The following is a 24,901-nucleotide window of genomic DNA, read 5'->3' on the forward strand; positions in this document are numbered from 1 at the left end:
CAGCAGAAATCCATAGCTTTGCTTAGATTTTAATATCCTGACAGGAAATATACTTTAATTTTTAGAAAAATCTAACTAAAAGTACACTAAATGTTAGATTAACATAGATTTTTTATTATTTTCTAAAAATTAAAACATAGTCAAGAGAATGTTTCAATTATTCCTGTCAAGAAGTTTTCTATTGGAGATCTCAACATGAGCAACGTGAAGAACCCACACCAGGAGAGTGCAGTGAAGAAAGAATTACATCTTATAATAACAAACATCCAAGAACTGTCACTAAAAACATGAGCAACGTGAAGAACCCACACCAGGAGAGTGCAGTGAGGAAAGAACTACATCTTATAATAATAAACATCCAAGAACTGTCACTAAAAACATGAGCAACGTGAAGAACCCACACCAGGAGAGTGCTGTGAAGAAAGAACTACATCTTATAATAATAAACATCCAAGAACTGTCACTAAAAACATGAGCAACGTGAAGAACCCACACCAGGAGAGTGCAGTGAAGAAAGAACTACATCTTATAATAACAAACATCCAAGAACTGTCACTAAAAACATGAGCAACGTGAAGAACCCTCACCAGGAGAGTGCAGTGAAGAAAGAACTACATCTTATAATAACAAACATCCAAGAACTGTCACTAAAAACATGAGCAACGTGAAGAACCCACACCAGGAGAGTGCAGTGAAGAAAGAACTACATCTTATAATAACAAACATCCAAGAACTGTCACTAAAAACATGAGCAACGTGAAGAACCCTCACCAGGAGAGTGCAGTGAAGAAAGAACTACATCTTATAATAACAAACATCCAAGAACTGTCACTAAAAACATGAGCAACGTGAAGAGCCCACACCAGGAGAGTGCAGTGAAGAAAGAACTACATCTTATAATAACACACATCCAAGAACTGTCACTAAAAACATGAGCAACGTGAAAGAACAACTATAAACATCCAAGAACTGTCACTAAAAACATGAGCAACGTGAAGAACCCACACCAGGAGAGTGCAGTGAAGAAAGAACTACATCTTATAATAATAAACATCCAAGAACTGTCACTAAAAACATGAGCAACGTGAAGAACCCACACCAGGAGAGTGCAGTGAAGAAAGAACTACATCTTATAATAACAAACATCCAAGAACTGTCACTAAAAACATGAGCAACGTGAAGAACCCACACCAGGAGAGTGCAGTGAAGAAAGAACTACATCTTATAATAACAAACATCCAAGAACTGTCACTAAAAACATGAGCAACGTGAAGAACCCACACCAGGAGAGTGCAGTGAAGAAAGAACTACATCTTATAATAACAAACATCCAAGAACTGTCACTAAAAACATGAGCAACGTGAAGAACCCACACCAGGAGAGTGCAGTGAAGAAAGAACTACATCTTATAATAACAAACATCCAAGAACTGTCACTAAAAACATGAGCAACGTGAAGAACCCACACCAGGAGAGTGCAGTGAAGAAAGAACTACATCTTATAATAACAAACATCCAAGAACTGTCACTAAAAACATGAGCAACGTGAAGAACCCACACCAGGAGAGTGCAGTGAAGAAAGAACTACATCTTATAATAACAAACATCCAAGAACTGTCACTAAAACATGAGCAACGTGAAGAACCCACACCAGGAGAGTGCAGTGAAGAAAGAACTACATCTTATAATAACAAACATCCAAGAACTGTCACTAAAAACATGAGCAACGTGAAGAACCCTCACCAGGAGAGTGCAGTGAAGAAAGAACTACATCTTATAATAACAAACATCCAAGAACTGTCACTAAAAACATGAGCAACGTGAAGAACCCTCACCAGGAGAGTGCAGTGAAGAAAGAACTACATCTTATAATAACAAACATCCAAGAACTGTCACTAAAAACATGAGCAACGTGAAGAACCCTCACCAGGAGAGTGCAGTGAAGAAAGAACTACATCTTATAATAACAAACATCCAAGAACTGTCACTAAAAACATGAGCAACGTGAAGAACCCACACCAGGAGAGTGCAGTGAAGAAAGAACTACATCTTATAATAACAAACATCCAAGAACTGTCACTAAAAACATGAGCAACGTGAAGAACCCACACCAGGAGAGTGCAGTGAAGAAAGAACTACATCTTATAATAAACATCCAAGAACTGTCACTAAAAAAATGAGCAACGTGAAGAACCCACACCAGGAGAGAGTGCAAGAAAAACATCCAAGAACTGTCACTAAAAACATGAGCAACGTGAAGAACCCACACCAGGAGAGTGCAGTGAAGAAAGAACTACATCTTATAATAACAAACATCCAAGAACTGTCACTAAAAACATGAGCAACGTGAAGAACCCACACCAGGAGAGTGCAGTGAAGAAAGAACTACATCTTATAATAACAAACATCCAAGAACTGTCACTAAAAACATGAGCAACGTGAAGAACCCTCACCAGGAGAGTGCAGTGAAGAAAGAACTACATCTTATAATAATAAACATCCAAGAACTGTCACTAAAAACATGAGCAACGTGAAGAACCCACACCAGGAGAGTGCAGTGAAGAAAGAACTACATCTTATAATAATAAACATCCAAGAACTGTCACTAAAAACATGAGCAACGTGAAGAACCCACACCAGGAGAGTGCAGTGAAGAAAGAACTACATCTTATAATAACAAACATCCAAGAACTGTCACTAAAAACATGAGCAACGTGAAGAACCCACACCAGGAGAGTGCAGTGAAGAAAGAACTACATCTTATAATAACAAACATCCAAGAACTGTCACTAAAAACATGAGCAACGTGAAGAACCCACACCAGGAGAGTGCAGTGAAGAAAGAACTACATCTTATAATAATAAACATCCAAGAACTGTCACTAAAAACATGAGCAACGTGAAGAACCCTCACCAGGAGAGTGCAGTGAAGAAAGAACTACATCTTATAATAACAAACATCCAAGAACTGTCACTAAAAACATGAGCAACGTGAAGAACCCACACCAGGAGAGTGCAGTGAAGAAAGAACTACATCTTATAATAACAAACATCCAAGAACTGTCACTAAAACATGAGCAACGTGAAGAACCCACACCAGGAGAGTGCAGTGAAGAAAGAACTACATCTTATAATAACAAACATCCAAGAACTGTCACTAAAAACATGAGCAACGTGAAGAACCCAGACCAGGAGAGTGCAGTGAAGAAAGAACTACATCTTATAATAACAAACATCCAAGAACTGTCACTAAAAACATGAGCAACGTGAAGAGCCCACACCAGGAGAGTGCAGTGAAGAAAGAACTACATCTTATAATAATAAACATCCAAGAACTGTCACTAAAAACATGAGCAACGTGAAGAACCCACACCAGGAGAGTGCAGTGAAGAAAGAACTACATCTTATAATAATAAACATCCAAGAACTGTCACTAAAAACATGAGCAACGTGAAGAACCCACACCAGGAGAGTGCAGTGAAGAAAGAACTACATCTTATAATAACAAACATCCAAGAACTGTCACTAAAAACATGAGCAACGTGAAGAACCCACACCAGGAGAGTGCAGTGAAGAAAGAACTACATCTTATAATAACAAACATCCAAGAACTGTCACTAAAAACATGAGCAATGTGAAGAACCCACACCAGGAGAGTGCAGTGAAGAAAGAACTACATCTTACAATAACAAACATCCAAGAACTGTCACTAAAAACATGAGCAACGTGAAGAACCCACACCAGGAGAGTGCAGTGAAGAAAGAACTACATCTTATAATAACAAACATCCAAGAACTGTCACTAAAAACATGAGCAACGTGAAGAACCCTCACCAGGAGAGTGCAGTGAAGAAAGAACTACATCTTATAATAATAAACATCCAAGAACTGTCACTAAAAACATGAGCAACGTGAAGAACCCACACCAGGAGAGTGCAGTGAAGAAAGAACTACATCTTATAATAATAAACATCCAAGAACTGTCACTAAAAACATGAGCAAGAAGAACCCTCACCAGGAGAGTGCAGTGAAGAAAGAACTACATCTTATAATAATAAACATCCAAGAACTGTCACTAAAAACATGAGCAACGTGAAGAACCCACACCAGGAGAGTGCAGTGAAGAAAGAACTACATCTTATAATAACAAACATCCAAGAACTGTCACTAAAACATGAGCAACACCAGAGTGCAGTGAAGAAAGAACTACATCTTATAATAACAAACATCCAAGAACTGTCACTAAAACATGAGCAACGTGAAGAACCCACACCAGGAGAGTGCAGTGAAGAAAGAACTACATCTTATAATAATAAACATCCAAGAACTGTCACTAAAAACATGAGCAACTCGAAGAACCCACACCAGGAGAGTGCAGTGAAGAAAGAACTACATCTTATAATAACAAACATCCAAGAACTGTCACTAAAAACATGAGCAACGTGAAGAACCCACACCAGGAGAGTGCAGTGAAGAAAGAACTACATCTTATAATAATAAACATCCAAGAACTGTCACTAAAAAAAGGCTGATTGAGAAACTGGAAGACCTTGAAAGTAGTTCAAGGAGGAATAACATAAGAATATGTGGAATTCCTGATAAAGAAGAGAGTGCTAACATGATTCAATTCCTTAATAAGTGATTTTCATCAGCACTAAACAGGCCTGAATCCATCTCTTTTGGTACTGAGAGGGCTCATTGGTCCCTGGTAAATCTAGCTTCATTTCTGAGTTCATCTAACCCCAGATCTATAATAGTTAGATTTCTTTCCTCGCAAGACAAGGACTTGGTGTTGAAATCAGCTTGTAGTAATTCCCCTATCAAGATGGATGAAAAAGGTATGCAGTTTGACAATAACTATACCTCTACAGTCATATCCTTGAAAAAAAGCCAATATTAAAGCTCAAATTCTTTTTCCTGCAAGAATAAAAATCACCTTGCCAGAAGGAGTGAAGATCTTTGATTGCCTACTAGAAGCAGTAGAATTTATCAAAAAGAAGAAAATACTGTCGGACATAGAAGAAATGGAATGGTCATTCAAGAGACAGATGCCTGGTGTCAGAGGCATGGCTTCAAGCTCAATGCCAAAAAGTGTATTGTCAATCCCTTTGGTGAAAACTCTGTACCCATGAACTACCACATAAACGGCGGTCTACTTAACGCCAAATGTGTGATAAGACACCTTGGGACACAGGTGGATAGTAGTCTCTCCTTTGATAATTACATTGCCACAGTAGTCAGGAAATCCTTCTATGTGGCACACCTCATCACAAAAGGGTTCTCATCAAGGAAAAAAGAGGTCATTGTTCCCCTCTGCTCAGCACTCATTAGACCCATTATAGAGTAAAACGCCCCTTTTGGAATGTACCTCACAAGACATCTGCAGCAGCTGGAAAGGTCGCAGAAGTACCTCACAAAGAGGATTACTGACCTCAAACACATGTCCTACACTGACTGTCTCAATAAACTCCAGCTTTACTCTGCAACATATTGCCTACTCCAAGGAGATCTCTGCCTAACATATAAAGCTATGTTAAACCCAGAGCTGTTGGACATGCTCTCTAGGGACCTAAACCTTGTAACCAGAATAAACAGGACATGCTGGAGGGATAGATTCCTGTCCCAGAGATGTCCTATACTCTGGAACAAGCTATCCATCTATGTCAAGCAAAGTTTTTCATTAGCACTCTTCAAGAAAAATCTTGATGAGTGGATAGGAAATAGGAAAAACACCCCGGGGATCACTTCTGTTGCTCTGCTTCACAGGGGCACAGGAAATTAACTTTCTCAGTTGGCGTAAGCCAGGGAACCTTGCTGGCTAGGCTTACTTAGGCCCTTGGGCTGATAGCCTAGTGCCTACCTATGAACCTATGAACCTATGAAGAGACAGGCAACAAAAATGGATGGTCTGTGAAGGAAGGAGCAAACAAAACTAAGTAACTAAAGGACAAATGAATAAAATCCTAATTTTAAATGCTTTGTTTTATGAATCCTAATATATTTGATTCTGGAAAGTCTCTATGCTGTAAGGTAATGTGAAACATATTTATTATTAACTTTCTCTTTTCCTTTCTATATCTGTTTCTTCTAATGACATATAGTACTAAGTATTTAAATAACATTCTCTCTCTCTCTTCTTTCTTCCTATTCTGTTACCAATGTTCCTTTTCTCTCTTTTCCCCATTATAAATACTTTACATACTTTTCCCTTTTAAATAACTACAAATGATGTATGTCTTCTAATTCTTCAGTAATAGTATAATTTGTCTTAATACCAAAGTTCATTTTTTCTAGTGATCAGTGGTGGAGTAACAAGGTGTTTCTGATTAGTGTTTCTAACTAGATGCTTTAGACTCCGTGTTTAGATACATTTAAACATTAATACAGTACATTAATGGTGTTTTATAGATAGCTAAATGTAAGTTTATATATATATATATATATGTATATATATATATATATATATATATATATATATATATATATATATATATATATATACACATATACATACATACATACTAGTTTTTTTTCCTTTCTCTGGCCTGTTTAACTGGTGGGTAAATGACTGAAATGTTATAATATGATTTCTGATTTGAGGCAGCTGTTGTTACTTCTAAATAGCTTTTTTTATATGAAACAGTTAATTTTTTTCATGATGTTGATGTTTTGTGAAGAAACTGGTGGTCTGTGTGAATGTTCTCATTGTGGAGATTCATGACATGCACTGACAAGGCAGCTTGAGTGTTTTTTTTTTCTTTCTGTAAACTCTAAAAGCTTCAACATGTGAATTTCCCACCAAAAATGCATTTTCTTCAATAGAGACAACTTCTGTTGTGCATGAGCCTATTTAGATACTTTTTAACAAGTTTATGAAGCTGCAGCTTGAGGAAACAACATTGATAACATTATTTGACATTTTGGACTTGTTAAATGGTTGTACTTAGAATTCTTTTCTCTTGAAATTCTGTTATCCTTCACTAGATTCTTTAAATGGTAAATAACTAGTTCTGATAAAAGTATTTAACTCCTTTGAAAATGCCTATGTTCTCTTATAGATGCATACATTCTGCAGATTCAATTACACTTTTAGTAACTAAATGACAGCAAGTGAACTAGGAGCTACATTAGAAAACTCATTATGCATATTAACATCAGACTTATGTTATATAACTAAACCTTTAGTAACTAAACAGAGTGTTGTGAGGCCCCTTTTTTTCTCTCTACCCCCTTCCTGATGAAAGACGTCAACATAGATATTGCTAATACATATGAGAAATATGCATATAATTGCAAAATATAATAGTTATGCTGTAATAAATGTTATATTTATTTATTTATGTATTTTTATTTATTTTACATTTGTTGACCAGGCTAGTCTAATTGGATATATGTCCATTTTCAATAGAGGCCCGAGGAGAAAAGCTCTGAGAAAAGAAACAGTTTATACAAAATGCAGAAAGATACCTATACATTCAAAATACAATTAGATAATTATACAATCATGTACAGTTGATTTTCAGCAGCAGTAAGCAAACAGGGTAACACTATGATGATAGAAAACTATACATTCAAAAACAATTAGATAACTATACATTCATGTACAACTTGTTATTTCAGCAGCAGTAAGCAGAAAAGGGTAACATTATGAAGATTTTTGATTCAGTCATTTGGTGCAACATTTATCATAGATAAGTATAAGCATTAGTTAGTTAGTATGTTGTGTCGAGGAAATTGACCAAGTAATGAAGGGTATGAAGAGAGCAAATTATTTATAATTTTTAGAAGAGAGAGCCAAAGAAAGGTAGAAGAAGTAGAATAATTGATGTCAAAAAGCTAAAAGCAAGGGAAGATAGTATCAGTCAGGCTTGGTGCATGAGCAAAGCCATTGGGATTTTAAGAAAATTTTTAATTGGTTCCTGAAAAGGTGGGTGGATGTGGTTGAAGTTAGTTCAATTGAGAGTTTGTTCCATGTTTTACCAACAGAGTTAGAAAACAGAAAGTACCCTGATTTGTTTTTAGATTTTAAGGTGGCTACTTGTAATCTGTTTGCGGAACGTAGGGTTGGAAGGTTTTGATAAGGAATGAGGAGGTTACTGAGTATAGGGTTATTAGTGGGATGGTGTAAGATTCTGTGGATAAAGGTGAGTTGCTGGTAGAGTAGTTGATTTTGTATTTCCAGCCATCCTAATAGTTTTAGATTTTGACAGTGGTGGGTTCTAAATGGGGTACATGTGGCAAATCTGGCAATGTTGTTATAAGAAGTTGCCAGTTTATTTACATTGCTTTTGGTTAGGTTTGTATATATGGGGGAGGCATAGAGGAGGGTTGAAATCAGGTGAGTTTGAGCAATAGTAATCTTGGCAGAGGCTGCGAGAAATGGTTTGAGTTTATACAGGAAACCAAGTTTTCTATTTACAGATTTAATAGTTAGGTTAATGTGTGTGTCAAAGTTGAGGTTATTATCTATAGTTATACCTACGAGTTTAGTGGTAGTTTCAAGAGTGATGACAGTACCATTATTAGAGGTAAGTAAGAGATTGAGTGGAGGGATCTTATGTGTAGGTGTAAACACTAGTAGTTTTGCTTTTTTTGGGTTCAAGTGGACTCACCGTTGGTGGAACTATTTTTCCACTAAGGTGAATACAGTTTGTGTCCTGTTTTGGAGTTCAGTCGGAGAGGAAGCATGACAGATTAGAGTTGAATCGTCAGCATATTGGATGCAGGTGGTTTGGGGAAGGGAGGTTTTTAGATCATTAATGAAAATGTTAAAGAGGAGTGGACCCAAAATAGATCCTTGTGGGACTCCAAGAGTTATTGGGAGCTGGGAGGATAAGTTGTTCTCCCAGCACACTGCTTGTTGTCTATTTTCAAGGGATGAATGAAACCATTTAACTGCTTCAGTGTCAATTGAAAGAGATTTGAGAATGTTTGACAGTAATTGGTGGTTCACCATATCAAAGGCCTTGGAGAGGTCTATAAAGAGGGCTGAAGAGAGCAGGTTATTATTTCTGTTTTTATTAATGCAGTCAGTAAAGGATAGGAGTGCAGTGGTAGTGCTGTGAAAAGGCCTGAAACCATGTTGGCAGTCCACTAATAGGTCATTTTCAATGAGGTGATAAAGTAGTTGATGGTGAATACATCTCTCCATAACTTTTGCTAGGGGTGAGAGAAGGGCTATATGGCAGAAGTTTGCGAGTTCATTTGAGTTTCCTTCCTTATGCAAGGGGATGATATGTGAGATCTTCCAGAGAGATAGGATGTAGGATTCAGTAATGGATCTATTTATTAGGATGGAGATTGGGTAGGCTAGTACTCCTGCTGCAATTTGCAGGTATTCAGCTGGGAGGAGATCAGCTGATGGTGTACATGGTTTTATTTTAAGAAGTAGAGTGTGAATGAGGGATGTGGGAACGGGCTGGAGATGAAAAGTTTAGAGTAGATTGGTTAGTGGAGGAGATTCTGAGGTGGTGGCAGGTGGTACGGTGTTAACTAGGGATTGGACAGTTTCAGAGAAAAATTTATTAAAAGTGTCAGCAATTATGTTTGGAGAGCTTTGAGTTAGGTTAGAGGGGGTAGGAGTTTTGGAGTGACCTGGATGCAGCAGTTTTTTGATTACTGACCAGAACTTTTGTGGGTTTTGCTGCTGGGATTGTTGGAGTTTGTGGTAGTAGTTTTTTTTTTTTTTGTCAAGGACTATAACTCTTTTTGTGGAATTTCGAAGCTGTCTAAAGTTTAGGTGATCTATTGGGTTTTTTGATTTCCTCCATTTGGACCAGATTTTATTTCTTAGTCTAATGCTGTGCCTAGTCTCATTGTAGAGCCAGGGAGCTGGTTTATTTTTAGTTCTGACAATACATGAGGGAGCATGGTTATCAAGGATTTGCAGGAATTTATTGTTAAAGAAAGAGACTGCTTCGTCAAGAGGCAGGCATTTTAGGGGTGACCAGTTGCATGCTTTGAGCTCTGTTTGGAAGTTCATTGGGCTGACATTTTTTTTGTTACGGGTTGTTCTAAATATTGTTTCATTGGGAATGGTGGTCTTTTTTCTAGTTATGAAAATAAGGGAATGGTCACTAATTTCATTTGGAAGTATGCCGGTTTTGTACTTGAGGGGGTTGCTGTTAACTAGTATCCAATCTAAGGTAGTTTGTTTCTTGCTAGGTTTGTGGGTCCTGGTTGGGAATGACATGGTTTGGTGAAAGCCAAATAGGTTTATATGAGTAGCAGGTTTGGGAGCGGTAAACCATTCCAGTCAATATTAAAATCACCAAGGAGTATGGTTTCCTGTGGGAGGGTCAATGAGAGCCAGCTAAGGGTATTTTCAAGAGTGTTAATGTTATTTCCTGGGGGGATATATGAGCAAATAATGTATATGGATTTATTAGCATTTATTTGGAGCTTGGTGGTTAAAATCTCGAGATTTGAAGGTGATGGTGGATGACTGTCTATTGAGGTGATGTTCAGTTCAGATTTAAACAATAAAGCAACCCCACTACCCTTTTTATTTAGACGGTCAAGTCAGAGTATGTTATACCCTGGTGAAACTATATTGTTGTCTTTAGTTGTGGGTTTGAGCCAAGCTTCAGTTTGGCATAAGATGTCAAAAGAATAGGTGTCTAATAGGGCATGAAGTTGTGTAATCTTATTGTTTAAGCTGTGTATGTTAAGATGGCCTATCAAGAGAGAGTGCAGGGTGTTGCTGGAGTTGTTAGAAGGTGAACTATTGGCTGATGAGGAGTCAGTAGTAGTAGTGTAAGGACCTGGGTTTGGATGAATGTCACCGTGTTGAAGTAGACCTAGTTGAAAATTATATTTAAGTTTGAAGACATTAAAGAATATAGTGTATTCCTTTTTAATTTGGAAATATTTAGTATGGGATAATCTGTGAAATTGTGGAAGAAGGTAGGATGATGATGATGTTATGTAAATATGGGTGTGAGAAGCTGTAAGAGAGAATGGGCTTGTATGCCTTGTAGGGTGTTGAAATCTAGTAAAGCTTGGGACTTCATAGTAGCTTAAGCTGTAAGATATTAGTAGAGAGGTAAGACATACAGATGAGAGGATTACTTTAAAGTGTATTGGCCTGCATGGGCTAGTCATTGTGAGGCTTATAGGTTTGGATAAACAGGTCAAATTGGGTTGCAGAGTAGGTTGGTGAAGGGGTGGAGCTGCTAAGGGAAAAATGGAGAGGAAGGCAAAAACCAATCAGGGGTAAAATTTAATTGATTAATGAGATAAGGTAGGTTATTGGTTGGAGGTGTGGCTATGGTAGTATAAGGTTAGGTGCTCTGTGGGTGGGTGAGATTTGGGGGTATGGTAGGGGAGCGGAGTGAGCCCGCAGGGCGAACTGAGCGGGTAGAGCTAAAGGATGGAAAAGACACCGCAGCAAAAAACAATCAGTTAAGAGGTAGGTGATTGCTAAAGAGAGTTTGCAGGGTAAAACAGAAGAAATGTAAGTTGGGTAGGGCAAGGGTTATTTTAGGAGTTTCAGGCAAGGGTTATTTTAGGAGTTTCAGGCAAAGGGTAGTGAAAAAACTGGGTAAAAATAGCTGAACAATAGAAGGTTAATTGAGTTTGGAATGAAAGAGGCGAATAAGGTAAGGTATGTTATGTTATAGGTATAGGATGCCACCTAGTGGCGACAGGGGGAAATGACAGCAGAGAAGAATCCTTCACAGAAAAATAATAGTAAAGTAGTTTGTAATTAAGAGAACACTTATTTATAAGAGCGTGGCTAGACTGGGGGTACAAGCGGTTTGCAGATGGCTGCTATCGCACACTAGTATGGTATAGTACTAAGCTCTAAACATAAATAGTTAAATTAATGCAACATCATAGAATAAGGTTACATTCACTGAGTTTGTATTTTTTCTAATGAGGGGAATTGTCGTTTCAAGGGGCGCAGAGAGGGTAGGAGTCTTCACCGGATCCCTGGAGATTATATTCTTTCTTTCCTGCGGTGTCTGTGGGTCTAAAGATTTTTTGTGGATGTTATTGTCTTTCCTAGGCAGGAGAGAGTGGGAGCCTACAGGTAATAGACTGTAAAAAAAGGACAAGATAATTAGTGAGAGTAAGGTACTATATTAGAGGTAGGGGATAGTGCAAGGGAGCAGTGAGACATAGCTAGATGAGAAGGGAAGAAAAATGCCTTTAGGAGATTAGCACAGATGTGAGTGAAGGTGGAGGTACCATAACAGCCAAATGCACAAGGGTGAAAGTCCCCTATTGGACCCTGGAATGGTATGGTATGCAAGGGCAGGAAAAGAGGAAGGGAAAAAAAAAAAGCACTTCACGCACAACCAACACTGTGGCTGCACACAGGCAAAAGTTGGATATCAGCTAGTTTTCAGGTAGGGTAGCTTGTGGAATACAGTGACAGGACAGCAGTAGCAGAAAGGAAAACAAGGTACAAGCAAACAAATTAAGAATATCGAACAGGCATTATCGGCTCCTTCTGTTATTCATTAGAGCATGTAGGTAATAAACAGTTAAAATGTGCCCGGGAAACTTATATTAATAGACAGGATTCCTTGCGATCAGGAGACTGAGTCGCAAGCAGGGTCTTAACAGACATAGAAAATACTAGGCGACAAAAACTTGCCCTTAGTTAAGCAGTCGCTGTTGTAACAAATAATTCAGGCTAAAAGCAAACAGTGATGTATATGACCATATATAACTGGTCGCTTATAAGCACAAGTATAACAGGCCAAAAAACAAACAGTATTGAGCGTGTGCTTCCACGCATTAGACACAGAGTATTATTCCACAGAGTATTATTAGTCTGTGCTCAACAGTTTCATTAGTTAGCACTTATAAGTTAAAATTGCTTGTAACAGTTGCCAGCACTGGAATTTAAATACAATTCAATACTTGCTAAACATTAGTTCCAGTTACAGTTTCCAGCATTGGTTATTAAATACAGTACAATAGCTGTTAAACGAAAACAATTAAACAACTATGGCAGACTAAAAAATGCCGACAGTATTGAGTGTGTGTTACCACGCATTAGAAAACGATACTAACAGTCTGCGCTTGGCAATTAAGAGTGTTCCACGCCAATAGGTAGTGGTGCTTTGTTCAATTAGCTAAAACATTGTAAAGTATCAAAGTGTAATACAGTAGTGAAATGTGCCAGTACGTTACTCTAATATGGCAGGCTAATAAGCCAGCAGAGATGAGCAAGTGTTCCCACGCAAAAAAGAATGAAGCTAGCAATCTGCGTTGGGTATTACCGTGCGTTCTACACATAAAACTAAGAGTGCTGGGTTTTATATACATATATATATATATATATATATATATATATATATATATATATATATATATATATATATATATATATATATATATTGAACAGATCCTTACATGAAAAATGTTAGATAGATGACTGACAAAATGGTTAAATTATCTGATGTTTCTTGAAAAGTCTTGGAAATATGACAATCTTCTTAAACTTCATCTTCTAATGTTTATACATACTTTGATCTAATGTGTATTTCTGACATATCTATGTATTAGAGGTGTTATTATCATATGTGACATATTCATATAGCTTCAGATATATTGGACACTCTCATTCTAATGTACATTTCATGGATTTAGATTTCTTTAATTGCTTTCATAATGCTTTTATTTTTTGTTTTTATATTATATTCTAAGCAGAGATGGATAATTTGTGTCATTAGGTATTGGAGAGGTGGTGGATGGATGGTTTAGTTAAGTTTTTAACTAAACCAGAAACTTTATGTTTCATGTATGTGTTTGTAAATAGTTTTGGGTTTTTGAAAGTAGTGCTTAATACATGTTATGCATCCATGATAAGTACATTTTCAGTAGATTTCAAGTTATCACGAAAGAAAGATTTTTCAGTTAGTAATAACATACACATTATCATCAATGGCTTATAAATGTTTATCATTAAATATTAATGGTTTGAACAATAATGTCAAAAGAGCCGGTTTGCTTAAATATATCAAAATGCATAAAGCCCAGATCATCTTTTTACAGGAAACCAATTTATTAAAAAAGATCTACAAAAATACTCATTCAAAGGCTATACCATTCTGGCTGATTCATGTTTTAAGACTAAGAGAAGGGGCACTCTTATTCTATGGAAAAATACTTAAACTATGCGAAGAATTATAGATATAATTTCAGATAAAGATGGGATGCTAAGCATGGTTATTTTGGAAATCAATAGGAAGTATTATACTTTGATTAATGCATACTGGATACCAGGACATAGTACTAAATGTGTTGACAAATATCTGGACCTAATTACTTTAAATGCAAAAGGGGAAATTATAACAATAGGTGATTTTAACTGCCTATTATCAGGCAATGATACTTCTAAAAATGGTAAAATAAAACTAACATCTCAACCCAAGAAGTTAAATGACTTTACAAACCAGATGAACCTTATTCTGTACTCACTATTCATATCGGTTTGGTGCACAGACATTGATAAGGTCTTTGTATCATATAATATATACTCTAAAATAAGTGCTGTATCTATAATGACTTGTCCACTTTCGGACCATAATGCTATAAACTTTACATTAACTACACATACAGATGATTTAAGATTTCTACAGAGAATTCCTGCTTACATAACTAAGTTAAATGACTTTGCGGAATGGATAATGAAAGAAATAGATATGTTTATGGAAACACATGATAATGGTGAAGTGACAATACTATACTATGGGACACCTTTAAAGTTTATATATATAGTAGAATACAATCTTGGTACCTTAAAAAAGGAGAGCGTGGGACAAAGAACGTTTAGATTTACAAAAAAAAAAATAGACAAGATAAAAATGGATACAAAACCAAATAACAAAGTAGCACATAACAAAATTACTAAGTTAAATCAAAAATACTTAGAAGTTCTGAATCATAAGGTAGCCATAAACCTGGAAAATTGAAATTACAATCTTATGCTGTACATCCCAAATATCTACATAAAATAGTGATAAGATCCAAAAAATAAACAATCAAAATCTTATTAATGAGATTAAATATAAAAGTGATGGTTCAGTTAAGAGTACATCAAACTTAATGGGCATATTAGAGGTGTTCAAAAACTACTATAAAGATATAAATAATAACAAACCACTTTTGGAGACAAATAATGTAATGACTACTTTTATTCAAGAAAATATAACTACTAAGGTGTCAATGCAACAAAATAACATATTAAATAAATAAATAACACTAACAGAAGTGAAAGAGCAAATAAAAAAATTAAAAGATAACAAAGCTCCAGGACTGGATGGAATAATCCCTGAAATATATAAGATTTTCCTGAATATATAATAAAGAAAATGATGAGTGCCTTTGCTATGGTTAATCAAAAATGTATAATACCCCCATAGTGGAAATACTCCGTTATCTCCCCCATATTAAAACAAGGTAAGGACCCCAAATTTAGTAATTCATATAGGCCAATTTCATTACTAAACACCGATTATAAAATTTTCATGACAATATTAGCTAATAGGATAAATAAAATTTTACCTAATCTAATACATAATGATCAGACAGGGTTCATTCTACATAGAAAAGTGCAAGATAACATTATTAAATTACTATCATTAATAGACATAGCATGCAAATACAAAAAACAACTATTATCAGCCTAGACATAGAAAAGTCTTTTGATTCTATTAGTTGGCCTTATTTACAAAGAATTCTGATTGGTTTTGAATTCTCTTCAGATTTTGTCATCTTATTAATGAAAATTTATAGTGGGGCACAAGCTTCTATGAAAATCAGATCATGTCTATCCTCACCACTAGAAATCCTCAAGGGAACTAGATAAGGTTGTCCTTTGTCACCATTATTGTTTACTCTTTCAATGGAACCTTTTGCTACATATATCAAAAACAGGCAAAATATAAAAGGCTTTCAAATTAATAAGGACTATTGTCCTAAGATAAACTTATTTGCTGATGATATGTTATTAATGTTGGGTGATATTGATGGTTCTTTGCATGATGTTATAAATACCTTAAGCAAGTTTGAAATAATTTCAGGGCTTAAATTTAATCATAATAAATCCAAAACATTACTAATTAACAAAAAGATCAGCAAAAACCTAAGAGAATAGCCTGTTTAATGGGGAGAATGGTGTATTAGAATATCCGGGTGTCATTATGAAGAGTTTATGGAAAGAGTCTGTTAAACTAAACTGTAATATTAAATAACCACCATTAGTGAACTAATCAAAATATGAAATAAAATGTTCTTCAGACTGGAGGATAGGGTCTCTTTAATTAAAATGATAATTTTACCTAACATTTTGTTTTATATACAGTCATTGATACTACCCCCTCCCAAAAACGTATTTAAAAAATTAGATTCCATGCTACTTAAATTTTTATGGTTCCCCTTAAAACCTAGGATTGCATATAAATGGTGCATTAGAGCTTATTACAGTAATGGGATAGCATTACCTAGCTTAGATCTTTATTCCAAATCAGTTATAATTAATGTAATATTACATTGGATCACACCTACCTATATATCTGGCTGAAAAACAATACATGAGATTCATATAACTGATGTCAGAACTATAAAAAATCAATTTAAGGAACAATATGGAATAAGTAGAGTTCATTGGTTTTTCGTGAATTTTGTTTATTTAATAAGAAGTTTGATCATTTTTCTTATGGAATTAATCAAATATTTAATAACTTTAAAAATATAATTGATTGTAATTGCAACATTAAACAATTTCTGTTTCTTATACTCCATATAGCATACTCCCCTGATTGCCTAGATTCTTTCAACATCAATGCAATGCAAAAATTAAAGGAAAATAACTTGTCATTCTGGCATCAGTTAATTGAAAATAAGAGTTTTTATGTAGTTTTGATAATAGTCAAGAAAGTTAGTTGTTTATACACTCATTACGGCAGTTTATAGAAAACAAAATGAGAGTATTAATCAACCTAGAGACTGAATCTATACCTAGTTTGATTCAGATTTTTAGGTGTCTTGAAAAGACAGATAATCAAAAATTAAGTATCTCGCCTAGCTATAAGATACTAAAAGAAGATACTTTAAAGTTTGACTCAGATTTTTGGAATTACTATGTAAAGATTAATGGAAAACAAATATCTGATGAATCCAAAAAATTGTTATTGAATTCTATGTATAGTACCGCTTCTTCATTATACTGGAGATTGTATACATGGAAATTTATGTATAGGAGTTTCTATACTCCACATAAAATAAATATTATACTCAAAAACAGTGAAAGTAAATGTTGGAAATGTGATGAATTACTAGAGGTCAACTTGGTTTACATGTTCATTGAATGTAGAAATGTTGTTCAATACTAGAAAGACTTCAGATATTTTGTAAATGCTTTATGGTCTGATAACTGTCATATTTCTAACTCACTCATCCTATTCAATGTTCCTATACCTAATGTAATACCTAAATCTCAGATTCAGTTACTGTGGTCAATTCTTGTAATTGCCAGAAAAGTTATTACTTTGAACTGGAAAAGTAAACGAGATTTGATATTTAAAGATTTTATTAATTTAGCAAAAGTTATTTGTAAAAAAGAACTGCAAGCCATTTGCTATAGACTCATAACATTACTCATAAAAAATAGCATGGCAAAAATTGGAAAACATTTTGAACAAATACTGATAACGTCTCATAGATAAAATTATTGTTTATCATGGATGAATGTAAATATTGTAAATTGTTTTGTTATTGTTTTATTGTATTTGCTATATGTACATTTGCTTATGTTTATAATGAAAACAAAATAAAATGTTTTTGAAAAAAAGAAATAGCTTCCTTTCATTGCATCACAAAATGGAATTCAGAGGATTTTGAAAACATAGTCGGAGAAGCACTTTATCGCATTTAAGTTGCATTGTTTGCATACTGTGTGTTGTGGAATCTGACAGATGTGCACAGAATCTGTAATTATCCTTTGCTGAATATATAATTACTCAGACTCTTTCTGGCTTGCCTTCTGAAATCTTGTATACAGCTGGCATGCTGAAGTCTTTGGTTGGTGTGCTTTGCTAGCCATAACTTTGTTTTGGAATTTGGCCAATTATTTTAGAGTTTTCCAGTGCTCACAGTGATGTACATTTGGTACCAAACTACTGCTCATTTCTCCTAGACCCATGTGCATCATTTTTGAGGAAACTATCTTTTTTGTCCTTTAAAGGCTTGCTTCTTACTGTAGTCAGAAGACAACAGTCTTACAAAACTGGATTACTTAGAAGCCAACACTGACGTGGGTGCTGTATGTCTTTTTCAATGCTTTGATATATTTTTAAGATGTTCATAAGTGCTGATTGTAATATATGCTAGTATGCTGTAATGAGGTATTATAACATAGGATCATAGGAAGTTACTAAACTAATGGGTCTGAGGCCCTTACAAGCCTAGACAAGACGCTAGCCCATTTTCTGACAAGTCAGCACCTGATTCCTCTGTCCAGCAAGGACACAGGTAGAGTCCCAGGGGTGTATTTTCTGTTGCCCATCCAGTTTTCCAGGCTGTGCTTAAAAAGGGATAATGTGGTACTCTGCTTGACATGTAGAGGGAGTCTATTCCACAGAAGGGGAGTTTCTGGGACACAAGTCTGTCCTGCCAACAAGTTCTATTGATGTCACACACCAGGTTGAGATCATGTGTGTGGGTTGAGTGAAGCCTGACTTGTGGCTATGCAGCAGTCCTATCAAGCCGGAGTCTGAGATTGCTTGGTTTGTGTTAGAAAAATATGTATTTAAATTGAATGTATAAAGCATTGAATATTCTTATTCCTTCCTCTGAGATAATTGAGAAGAGTAACATTTACAGAAAGACATTATAATGAACGTTGTTATAATTTGTTTTTATTTAACAGTTTGCCTGACAGAGGTTACCTGTGAGGAGTCTGTATGAGACTGAGTAGAAGGACAGGGCTTTTAGCAGATCTGTATAGGGTAGATATTTGTAGCCCTGGATTCTCCGGGTGAAGAACCTCTGTGGTCTCTCCAGCTGCTGCATGTGCTTTGTGAACTACATGCCAAAAGGGGCATTGTACTTAATGATGGGTCTTGTAAGGGAAGAATACAGGGATGTTATGACCTCCTTCTCCCCGGATAAGAAACCCTTCCTAATGAGGGTCCCTATCAAATGATAGAAAACTCATTTGATGGAAAATCATTTGGCTGAAACCAAAACATAGAAAGCTCAAAACACTGAAAACTCATTTGACTGAAACTCAAAACACTGAAAATGATATATGCCCTTTTCCCCATGGTAGTGTGATCCTGGAGTTAGTATATATAGTTAGGGGAGGTGTGCACATACGTCATACATTTTAAACCCTACACATGGATAATTATAACTACAATGAATAATTGTTAGGAGAAAACAATATTTATATAAACTATGTGGGGGGCTATGCCCCCCACACCCCACATTGTGGGGGGGGTGCCCCCCACACATCCCCTAACTATATATACTAACTCCAGGATTGCACTACCATGGGGAAAAAGGCATATACATTTTCAGTGTTTTGAGTTTCAGTCAAATGAGTTTTCACTGTTTTGAGCTTTCTATCTTATGGTGTCAGTGACATGAATTTCTATCAAATGAGCTTTCTATCATTTGACAGGGACCCCCTAATGAGATGGGCCATGTAGAAAGACTTCCATACAATGGAGGCAATATGATAGTCAAAAGTCAGGTTGCTATCAACCTGGGTGTCCAAGTCCCTCATGACTGATTGCATGTTTAGGACATTATCAATGTGATAATTTGTCGGGATGCCACTCTCCCTAAGGGGATGATGATGCATTTTTTGGCATTCAGTTTAAGACCAAGTTTCTGGCACCAGTCATTTGTTTGGGTGAGACACTCTTGGAGGATGTCCACATCTCTAGTGGAAATGATGACAGTGCCCAGCTTGCAGTCATCTGAAACTTGATAGCTCACTGATTTTGGCCTGCACCTCAGAAAAATATATCCCAAACAACAGAGACTGATCCCTGGGATATGCTGCTGATTACGAGTCTACTGTTTGAGGTAGCTTCCCCTATTTTGACTAGGTGGGTTCTATCAGTGAGCGAGTTTGCTACCCATCTGGTAGCATACAGATTGATGCCTAGTTGAAAGAGTTTATCTGTTATACCTGAGTGAGGAATAGTATTGAAGGCTTTGGCTAGGTCAAGATAGGCAGTGTGCACCATCTTTCCCTTGTCCATGGCTCTGGTGACTGTCTCAAGAAGTCGACCAAGTTTAACAGGCATGACTTCCCCTTGACAAAACCAAACTGTGTTGGATTGAGTGTTTGGAGGTTGCCAATTTCCTTGTTAATGAGGTCCATGAGAATCTGTTCCACGGCCTTGCAGATCAGACTAGTTAGACTGATGGGTCTATAATTTCCTGGATTAGTGGACGCTACACCTTTGTACAAAGGGATGACAGTGGCTGTACCCCATTCAGCTAAGATGAAGCCAGTACTCAGACTTTGGTTGAATACGCTGCCTAATGGTACTGCAAGTTCTTGGCTGAGTTCATCTAGGATGCAGCCTGGGATGTTATCAGGCCCCGTGGAGGCTGTATTTTTTGCCTTTTTGAGGGAAGTGATGGCTTGCTCCCTAGAGATAAGGAGAGGGAGGCAGGTGCTGGGGATATCCTGATTTACTGATGAGGGACAGAGGGGTGAAGTTTTCATTGAACCTGTTGCCAGCAGGTTGGCTATAACTATGGCATTTGTGTATGTGGTGTCTTTGACCACCAGTTCTGAGCAGATCTGAGTCCTTGCTTTGAGATTGAGGATATATGTGAAGAAGGCCTTATGACTATCTTTAGTAGATATGGCCAGTTTGGACTCAAAGTTTGCTTTGCAGGATTTCACTAGTGCTCTTATTTGCTTGTTCATGCTAAGGAGAGATTGCTTCCAGTTAGGGACCTGCTCTTTCTTCATCCTGGATATCAATTTTTTCCTTTTGTTATAGAGTTTATTTATTGCAGATGTGCACCAGTCAGGTTTACTCTTATTTGAGGAGGAGGATTTTGTTCTGTTGAGTTTTTCTGATTCCATTCAGCTATATGAGTCTATATCATATATTCGAAATTTCAAAATATCAAACACCATAAGCTCGAACTTGGAATTTCGAAATATGATAACATCGAACACTCAGAATAGCAAATTTTTTTCCCAGGGAAAAAAATTGCTGTTCAGAGGAACATACACACAATACAAGCACACCAAAATAAATAAACCACACACATACACTTAACAAAACCCTACTTCTAACCCTACACTAAACCGTACATATATTCCTATCTATCCACTAACCTTAACCAGCACCCTAACCCTAAGGTTTGTAACTATCGCACACTTACCCTACAAAACTATACACAAACAACCTAATTAATACACACACATACACTTAACAAAACCCTACTTCTAACCCTACACTAAACCGTACATACATTCCTATCTATCCACTAACCTTAACCTGCACCCTAACCCTAAGGTCTGTAACTATTGCACACTTACCCTACAAAACTATACACAAACAAATTAATACACACATATACACTTAACAAAACCCTACTTCTAACCCTACACTAAACCATACATACATTCCTACCTATCCACTTACCTTAACCTGCACCCTAACCCTAAGGTCTGTAACTATCACACCACAGTGGAGGAAATAGCAAAGCCATGGAATGGCCCACCAAAATCTTGCCCTAGGTAAGAATTCAATGTTCCGGGGCTTCGCTATTTTCATCCTTCGATGTAGTGGGTTTGATATTATAACATTTGAAGTTTTACAACTTCGATGTTATAATATAGACCCAGCTATACAAATGCTCATATAGTATTTTGGTGTAGCTTTGGACATTTGTGCAACTTCTTATGGAGGAGAAGGGGGCTGTGAAGCTGTTTATACATTCCCCTCAGGATGTTGTAATCAGCTTTGGAGAAGTTTTTTGTGCTGAGGAAGATGGTGACTTTAAAAGTGACCGCTTTGTGGTCACACCTTACCATGGAGGATGACACTGTAGGGATGCTGCAGTGGTTCCTTATGTTGGTTAATACCAAGTCCAAGATATTATGACTTCTTGTGGGGGTGTCGACTAGCTGGTCCAAGGCATTTGCACTGACAAAATCAAGGAATCTCTGAGAATCTGTGTTTTGGCATGAGTAGTTCTTCCAATCTATTTTTGGATAGTTAAGTCACCAAGGATCAGGGTAATGGGTGGAATAATGGATTCGAAGAGGTCCAGATAGGTGGAGTGGGCATCTTGAGTCAAAGTTGAGGACCTGTAGCTAGCTATGATTTGAATAGTGGTCTTGTCAATGGTTAACTGCACCTGGAGTGTCTCCTGTGCATCATACTGTTTGACCAGCCTGGAGGTGTGTATGTCTTTAATGTATATTGAAACTCACCTCCTTTTACTTTGCTGCCCACTGTTTAAGGTCTGAATGTATAACAGCTGAGTAACCTGGTATGGCTGGGTTGCTCTCTGCAGCTTTGAACCAGATTTCTGTGACTGTTCAAATATCAGCATCTTCCAGGGTTGAAAATGCTTGCAATGAGTGCAGTTTCATGCTTAGACTTCTAGCATTTAGCAGCAAGACCTTTAATTTGTGTTTTGATGAAATTTTCATGTTGGTAGTTTCGACCTTTTGGCATTGCCTAAAAAAGGCACTATGGGGGAGGCAAGAGCCTTTCCCAGAAGCCTGAAGCCCAAGGGAGACAGATGCAGACCATCTCTGGCAAAGTATCATGGTCTGTCGATCATGTCTTCCCAGGCTGTCAGGTACTGGATCCCCTTGGAATGACACCAGTAACTAAACCAGTTGTTAAAGGCAATCATTTTCTGTTCATATTGAGACATCATTCTGGGTGACAGTAGAATGCTGCTTAAGGCTAGGGACATACCTGCCTCTGACCCATATTCATCGAGCTTGATAGTCCAGGGAGGTATCTCATTCATGTCAACATGGAGTATGACATAGTCATAACAGTACCTTTTGTTGAGAGGCTTGAGGGTATGCGTGATATGGTGGATTCTGGCACATGACAAACAACTAGCCATGACTTTCTCCTTATCCAGCCTGGTGAGGGGCAATTCTGTTTGTCTCACAATGGAGTCTCCTATGACTAATATGTTAGGTTTATGGTTAGGCCTTATTGGCTGTGAGACACATGTGTGTGGACTATGTGTGATATGTGGTGTGAAGTGTGGTGGGCTGTGGAGTTTGCATGTATTTTTGCCTCAGAGGTCTCTTGTTTCGGATTGTTTTTGTTGACGACCTCCGCATATTTGGGTATGTGTTGTATAGTGTATAGGTGTGGGTGGTGTTTGAGGTGTGGTGTTTGTGTTGACAACCTTCTCAATGCCACAGATACTGTCTTGTGAGGGAGACAGCATAGATTCTAGGTTCTTAATGTAATTACACCTCTCACAAAATGTGTTCCTAGGTGGTAGTAGTAGCGGGTTTTCTGTGTACATGAGTCATTTGCTACACTGTCTCAGGATGCCCATATCAACCAGGAGAAACTGTAGTAAATTGTCCATCCATATTTGTCAAAATCTGACAGAGAGAGGCCAGAGAAAGCTAAGGGGGTAAAGGGTAGAAGGTCCAAGATGAGTGCTACTAGGTGATTACAAAAGTGCTACTTAGGAAAATGTGTAGCTGGAATACTTTGCAATGGGTTAAAACAGTGCATATGGAAAAAGGACAGTAACTGGCATTTCCTTTTTTTTAGCAGAAGGTTAACTGCTTAACTACTTCAATAATGATGTGTATGCTTATTAGAATGCAGACCATAGATTTCATGACAGTAAATATAATTTTGTGTGGTCTTGATTACAGGACAACCTATCTAACTATATCTCTAATCTAAAAAGTAAAGAGAATTGAAAAGAAAGCAAAACAAAACAAGACAAAACATACAAGTTCATTTTTACATAAACATTTAACATATCCTACATGAAATACTGAATTAGCCCACGTTTGCGCTTGTTTCTCACCTTTCCTGTAACTAGTCTAGTCCAGATACAGATTTGCTATATCAAGGACTGTTTGTAAGCTTCTGAGTCGCACATGCCTTTCTGTGTTGGAGGGAAGCCTTCTAGCTTATCAGTGGGAGTGGTAAGCACTAGGTAGCCTATCTACCACAAGAGCGATTTCTGGCCCAGGAATTGTAGTTTATTGGCCGTTTGGCCAGTTTTTCCATCTCTTTCAACTTTCTTGTTTAAAAGCCTGTGTTTGCCCTTGTTTCTCACCTTTCCTGTAACTAGTCTAGTCCAGATACAGATTTGCTATATCCAGGACTGTGTGTAAACTTCTGAGCCCCCCCAAGCCTTTCTGTGTTGGAGGGAAGCATTCTAGCTTATTAGTGGGAGTGATAAGCACTAGGTAGCCTATCTACCACAAGATCCAGGTAGAGGTTTTTAGTTTTAGCACTTGAATTTGCTTATTTGTGCTTAGCACTTGTTCAGAACTTGTTGTTAGCACTAAATAAGCTACGAATCACTCAACCTTCCTCTTTACCTAGAGAAAAACAGTTTTTATACTTACTTTCCTCACTTGCTTAGAGAAAAACAGCTCTTATAGAGGAAAGTAGCTTTTTATTCAGGCATGTCCAAAGGTCAGCTCCCAGTGTTCTCTCCTGTCTATCTGATGAATCTGGGCAATTTGGGGCAATGTAGCAATTGTCTCATGTACACAGACAACCCTCTTTTCATACCATGCAACACCACAACCGGAGAGAGATGCACTTATCTAGCCAAACTGGAGGTAAAGCTCTCTCCAAGCAAGACTGAACTTGACAGTCAAGAGGAGAAGGTAAACACTTGCACCACACCACACTCATTACATAGTCCCACTAAACCTACACCACCAAAA

The sequence above is a fragment of the Protopterus annectens genome, chromosome 1.part1 (genome assembly GCF_019279795.1).
Source record: "Protopterus annectens isolate FY-2018-M chromosome 1.part1, PAN1.0, whole genome shotgun sequence".
In the NCBI taxonomy this organism is placed as follows: domain Eukaryota; kingdom Metazoa; phylum Chordata; order Ceratodontiformes; family Protopteridae; genus Protopterus; species Protopterus annectens.